Source organism: Triticum aestivum, chromosome 7D (genome assembly GCF_018294505.1).
Source record: "Triticum aestivum cultivar Chinese Spring chromosome 7D, IWGSC CS RefSeq v2.1, whole genome shotgun sequence".
Lineage (NCBI taxonomy): Eukaryota > Viridiplantae > Streptophyta > Magnoliopsida > Poales > Poaceae > Triticum > Triticum aestivum.
Window position 1 is genome coordinate 61,943,141 of NC_057814.1, and position 7,137 is coordinate 61,950,277.

Consider the following 7,137-nt stretch of genomic DNA (forward strand, 5'->3'; position numbering starts at 1 on the left):
TACTTGTTTCCGGTGTCTCCTTATACACAACTTGCTTATTTTTCAGATATGGAAGAAGTATATTTTGGATAATTTTGTTGGGCGTTGATTGGAACAACCGACCCGACTTATAGCCGCCGATGTAGCTCTCCTTAAATCACGACACCTTTTCCCTTACTAGTAAGCATGCACGTACAATACACGTCTCTCAAATATAACACATGCTTTTAGAAATCTATTTACTCCTGAAGTTGATTTTTTATCGAATTGATTTTTATTTAGTTCCCCCACCCAAATAGGGTATCATGGGCCTAACGGTTTAAGCATGAGAGTGCAATGTACGATTCACACACACAACAATTTTTTAAATCGACAAACCATGAAAATATGTGACTGAATATATATATATTTTTTGGGATTTTATGACATTCCAAAAATAAATTTTCATGCGCGGAGCACGTGCTCCTGGGAGCCCAAATGGATTTCCCATGTTTTCTATAGCTTCATACTCATCAGACATATACTGTATTATGCAATAAAGAATATCCAAAAATCTTAATAATTTGAATTAAAATTTAACTTCCAATGGGTTCTTTATATTATTCACAACCTAAAGCACTCCTTGACTGACTTGATAAAAAAATGCCACCCGTCGGACACACACACGCACACGCCGTGGCCACACACACCACTGACACACTCTCTCATCTTGCTCCCGGACAAGCAGCGCCTCCGCCCTCCCTGCTGCATCCCGCCGCCGGCACAGGGACCCTCCCTTGCTGCGCGCTGCTTCGGCAAGGACTGCCCCTCTGCCTTCCCACTCCCCATCGCTGCTGAGACGGCCGCCCTTCTCTTGCCTCTCCACCTCCGTCGGCGGAGGCGCAGACTTCCTCTCCACCAGATCCTCGGTCGTGGACTCGACATGAGAGCTGGAGGGCTCCCCTACGCCTACCTCCTCCCGCGGGACAAGACGCAGAATCGGAGCGAGCGCCGAGGAGCACCGGCTAGGACGCCTTGCTCCGATGGGTTGGGCGTGTCGCGAGCCTCACCGTGGCCAAGTACCACATGCTCCAGAGTGGATGGTCGACGCCCTCCCCACCTGGCCACCTCACCCGTGACTGGTATTTCGTCATCCCGCCTCTGCTCGATTCGGCTCCGTCCGATGGCGCTGCTTGCGCCTTGATGACGCCGCCGTAGCCACAACCCCACGCCTCGCACGATGGCCGCCAGAAGCCTATGCCTTGGCCGCTTTAGCTATTGTGCGTAAGCGTGATCTAATAATCAGAAATGTTTTAATGTAATCCATTGCTCATGCAATTCTATAGTCTGTGGAAACTGCTCTTTTACACTGGTACAATTGCAGTCTTAAGTTGGAACTTATTTGTAGTTTATTCAGTGACTACATAATATCTCTATATAATGCCATACGAATAAGGCATATTTGATTAGTCTTGCTTGGTCTGAACATTCTTAAATGTAATTCAGGATGCTCTAGCTAATCTTTTTTCTCATTTCTGACAAGATGCATTGTTGTTTATCTGAACAACAGTTTCGTGGCATGAAAAATAACATATATATAACAATGCATTCCATGGGGCTGCAGTACTGGAAAATTTCCTGATCGTTGAGGCAATCAACATGCATTTGCATAGCTTCTGTAACTCAAATGAATGCTATGTAAATAATTTTTTTTTGTCTAACTATTATCAAAATGCATGCAGGTTTAGCTCTGACAGAATCAAGTCAATCAACTATGGGACAGGTACAGTATGCAGTTGGGTTCTAGGGTTTAGCTACAGTGCAGGTACATCTTCCTTGCTTAGTCTAATTGTGATTGTCAAATGTTCCTTGATTGCTAGATTTTTGTGAAATCTTCTTGTGCATATGTGAAAGGAAGCAAGCTTGGATTCACTGGATGATGTATACACACCAAGTGCACCTCGCTTTCATAATAGCAAGCAACCTCATATTGAGGTACGTTCTCTTCGCTTGCAGCCTTTTTAAGAGTTTGGTTTTTCCAGTTAGTCTCTTCTGATGGTGATGCTTGATAAGTGGTGTTTATCAGCGTGTTGTCTCAGAAAATCGCTTTCTCCGGTGGTTGATAATTTTAGCTCTATATGCTTGTGTTGCAAACAGCAGAAGCAACTGGACAACCATTTGTTTCATAAACTCAAACCATTGAACTTAAAAACATCACCTTCCGCAGCTGGTGTGTATCGCAGTTGAGTGAAAGCAGATTGCCCAGTGGGCTTCTCCGTAGTGTGAAAATCTGTCAGAAAGAATTGATCATAGATATGATTATACTTGTGACTGCTACATCATAAAGAACAGAAAAAATGGACAAACCAGGTGATATGGCCACGGGTGTCTTAGATGGAGTGCGCTTTCAATTTAGAAAGGAGATGTAGCTTTGTTATTATCCCTTGCCTCGTGTCTTCTTTTTAATATCTCATCCCTGTTTAGTGCATACCTCTCCTTTCCCTTTGTTTCTTTAATTCTTTTGGATCTGCTTTTTGACCTGTCTCCAAGAAAATCTTCAGGCTCTATAAGGTCCAAGTAGGTAAGAGTTGGTGATATATTTATTTACCCTGGGTAAATAGCAAATCAAGTAAATAAGAAAGTCTTGTACATCTCATTTTGGAAATTTCAGAAATGATCAAGAGGTGAAGTCCACTTTGATTTTTACCTTGTGCAGACTTAGGTTTGTTGTAGGTCCTTGTAGTCATGGTTTTCTTTAAAAAAAATCATACATCATCGAACCATGCTGAACTCACGTGTACAGAGTATGCTGTCATCATCTTACATAGCATCTTCTATAAATCGTACACAAAATTTCGGAATCTGAACTACACAACTTTGAAACAAACTGAAAAGTTATCAGCATCTGCACTAAACATTGGTAAGTTAGCTTTAGGAGAAACATACTCAAAGAATATCTGAGTTGGCCGTTATTCATCTTGACAGTAAGGCACGATAGTCATTAAATTCGTATTACGATTCTTCATGCCAACACTACGACCTACAACAGTAAATCATATATATAACTATGTCCGAAACTTGACATCATACAATGTGGAAGAAGGAATTAAATTGCCAAACATATATACATACCTTACTCTTTAACTGCGTTTACTCGATTGCTGAGTCTGATGAATTGCTACATAAATAGCCCAAATGATTGCCTGGCCATATGTAATGTTGGTAAACATACAATGTAAGTACCAGAATTCGATCAGAATAAAACTTCGGCAAACCAACATTTAGTTATTTAAATAAAAGTTCACCTTATTGAGTACAGAAGTGGCACTTGGATTAAGCATTTGAAAAACATTAATGCATGGTACCCAATACCAATTGGCAGGCCAACATATAAGAACAAATTTTGCTTAATTGTATTTCAGATATATAGAGAAGCATGTACTGATTTTTATTTGCACAAAATGATTAGTCGTAGATTGTCATAGAGATTTTGTAGTCATTTCATTCAAATGGCTTAAAACTAACATAAAAATGTGGCAATCCATTGGCACAAATAGACTTCATACAGTACTCTCAAGTCTACAATACAATACCAATTGGCAAGCCAACATTCAGAGAAGCATCTACTGAACTTAGGTTGTAGAAATTCAGAGAAGCATGTTCTGGATTTAGCAAGTAGAAATTCAGAGAAGCATGAGTGGAGGAGCCGATTCTACCGTTTCGTGTATGTTGTCTACCTTTTCCTATTATCAGTTGGGATGTCACTTTTTCTGTCTTCCATGCTCAGGGTCTTTTGATATAGAACTTGTTGACTATCTCACTTCCATGCTACAAAAGATAGGCATCTCCTAAATTATGTTTGCTAATTCTTTCATTTAGCCAAGTTGGATGTCAGTCCTCCCAATTATGTGCTTATATAATAACAGAACATATTAGAGAATAGAGATATTTTCAGTGACATGCATTCTGTTTCATGCAAAGCACATAAACTCTATATTATAGGCCATTGCATTTTGTTTACTCGGTATATTAAGAAATAGGAGTACAATTGTAGTCATGTTTTTTTATGTTACTCTTTGTATTTATGAATTTTGACCCAAATCTGCCACGAGGTGAACTTTGACTGATGTCCGTCATTTTGGTCAATATTTATTTTGTTGTCTCAATCGCAGATTCTTCTAATTACGGTACTCCTAATAATTGAATATGTGGGGAGAGTCAGTGTTCCATGAAACCAGATTGCTTTCCTTGCTACAGAGTATGAGCCACCTAGGTTTGTTTCCCGTCAGCTAACTTCCTACACCAAGCCGGCGGCTTGATGTTGAGGTGAAGTCTTAAAGAAAATTCTGATCGAAGCTTGTACCTGATCAAAGTTTGCTGGCTTGGTGGCGAGGGCGTCAACATGGCGACGGCGGCAGCCCGCGCTCGCATCCGTTGGTCAGCAGAGGAGACCAGCAGGCGGCCACGGCGCCCCGCGCTCACTTCCGTGGGCCAGCAGAGGTGAAGCCGACGGTGGCGCCGGAGACTCTCGCTCCGTCGCTCGCATCCATGGGGCAGCGTAGGAGAGGCAAGTGGCGACGGCGGTCTGTGCTCGCGTCATTGGGGCAGTAGAGGAGCGGATGGCGGCGACTGGGTCCCGTGTTTGCGTCTGTGGGGTAGCAGAAGAGGAGCGGACAAGGGACAACGGCAGCGTCGATCCGCGCTCACGCCCATAGGCAGCAGACAACAGAAGAGGAGCGGCGGGCGGTGGCGGCGATCTGCGCACGCGTCTGTGGGGTAGCAGAGAGACGACGTGTTGTGAGGGCAGAGAGAAAATTACGGGATAGAAACCCCCTATCCACGTTAATTGAGGGCGAACCAGTGTGCCGGGCAGTCTGCTTGGCAGAACATTTAATATGGGACGTTCATGTGCGTGGCAGACCCTTGATGTGATATGGACTGTTAGATGCTATTTAGTTGGATTGATCTAACGCCTCTGATAATCCTGTGTACACTTTGTGGTGTGTCTCTAAGGGAATTCATGTTTGCTCTTTTAATAGTAGTATAGATATAGATATAGATATAGATATAGTAGTATAGATATAGATATAGATATAGAAAAAGAACCAGTCCACGACACTTGGAGACCTATCTCGTGCGTACGCGATGCCGCCGGCGCGGCGAGCCCGCCTCTCGTCCCCTCCTAACTCCTCCGTCGCAGCGGCGGATCCAAGCAGCAGAGGTGCCCGGCGCGAGCCCTCCAAGCGACCTAGGCGGGCCGACTCCTCCTCCCATGGCGGCGCCGAGGACGGCACGCCACTCACTGACGAGATCCTCGTCGGCATCTTCGCCGGCCTCCCCGAGATCGCCGACCTTGTGCGCTGCGCTGCCACCTGCAGTCGCTGGTGCCGCCTCGTCTCCAGCGAGGCCGCATTCATCTGCCGCACCACGCCGCGGCCGTGGCCCGGGAGGTTCGTCCGCCGCCTCGCCCTCGGATTTTTCCACCAGGACGCCGCAGAGCTGCGGTTCGCGCCAACGGCTTCCGCCGCTCGGCTTGTCGGCCTCCTGCGAACCCCCTCGCTGAAGGCGCTTGTGGAACAGCCGGAGAACGGGCTGTTCCACAGCCCCCGCCTCGTCGCTTCCCGCAACGGCCTCATCGTTGCCGACCTCCGCCGCGGGAGACGCGAGCGGGCCATCAAGCTCTGCGTCTGCAACCCCATGACCGGCGAGGTGAACATCCTCCCGCCCCTCAGCGGCGAGGACGGCATCGGGCGCTACGCCTGTACGGTGCTCACCGCCGACGACCACGACCAAACCAGCGAGAGCGACCCGCCGCCGCCTGCCTCCTACCGCGTGATCCTCTTCTACAACACGTGCCGCAGCAACACCGCATTCAGGAGCTACTCGTCGGAGGACGGCGTGTGGAGCCCGGAGGCCATAAGGAGCGAGAGGCTGGGGAAGAAGCAGATGGGGATGGGGGTGACGCGCACCGCCGTGGTGGTTGAAGGCGGCAAGGTGGCGTGCTGGTTTGCCAAGAACGCGGTGCTCGCGCTTTCGCTTGACACGTTGCATGCACAGGTGCTGAGCCGCGCCTTCGTCGACGGCAACACCATACTGGGCGTGTCGCCGGAGTGGAAACTGTGTACTATCCAGATGATATTCCGGGAAGCCATGGCGGATTGGCAGAGGTATGTGGCGCTACGGGTCTCCAAGTTGAACCGCAGCATTTATCAACGGCAGGAGGAGGATGAGGTTGAGTTGATTCAGGTGGAGCAGCACCTTCCGGCCGATGTGACCAAGGTGAAGCTGCGGTGGTTCTGCGAGAAGAGCGGCGTCGTCCTGTTTACGGCCGGGTACAGAGACGGGAGGAGCGAGGTCTACGCGCTGAGCCTCGATAAGCAGGAGGTGCAGAAGGTCGCGAGCCACGGCGCCGGCGGTGGCGGCGGTGATCCGTGGGAAAACTTGCACGGGTACGAGATGGACCGGGCGGCGTACCTCGCCACACTCGGCGTCGGATACCGTATGGTACGAGAGGATAGCTTGGATTACGAATATGCTTAATTTGCTTGGAGTATGGCTGGTTTATGTGTGAGGGGAAACTCGCCGCATGTGATGATTTCACTAGAGATGCACATGCTTAGTTTGACATCCGTGCTATAGAAGTAATCACTTGGTACTTCTTCAGCGAAAGTCGTTCATTAGTCTAAGCATCGAACATGATATACATGGCCTTTACATCCTCTCCAATGTTGCAAAAACATGGATCTTGAGTACGTCTATAATTGATCTGATAACCACAAAGTGCTAAAAAACCGCTCTAGCAGATTACTTATCTCATTTGCTATAATCAGAACAAGCTACTACTCAACTTTATATATAAAGCATATATGTCAAATTGATACAAAATGGTGAGAAAATCCCCACATAAGCAGGTCGAAAGAGAAAAACGACCTCCATGGAAGGGGGAACCCAGAAACAGAATCAACAAACATATGTGCCTCCTCCATGTCAATATCAACATAAGATAGGCAACCGAACCACCTAAAGAGGAACCCGCTCCCCGCTCCTGCTAGGGTTCCCTGCCGCCGCCGGCGGGCCCTAGGCCTTCCCGCCGCCGCCGTCCACCCGGCGCGGCGCCCCGCTCCCCCGCCCCTGCTCCCGCCGCCGCCACTCGCCCGGTGCGGGCGCCCCGCCCCACAC

At 47.8% G+C, this 7,137-nt stretch overlaps 1 long non-coding RNA gene across 1 annotated transcript; it reads left to right on the forward strand.

Moving 5' to 3' along the window:
* Positions 1 to 725: 725 nt before the first annotated feature.
* Positions 726 to 4,409, forward strand: LOC123168307 (uncharacterized). Its single transcript, XR_006484281.1, has 3 exons — positions 726 to 1,100; positions 1,701 to 4,231; positions 4,332 to 4,409. It is a non-coding gene; the product is annotated as an uncharacterized lncRNA (long non-coding RNA).
* The last annotated feature ends 2,728 nt before the right edge of the window (positions 4,410 to 7,137 follow it).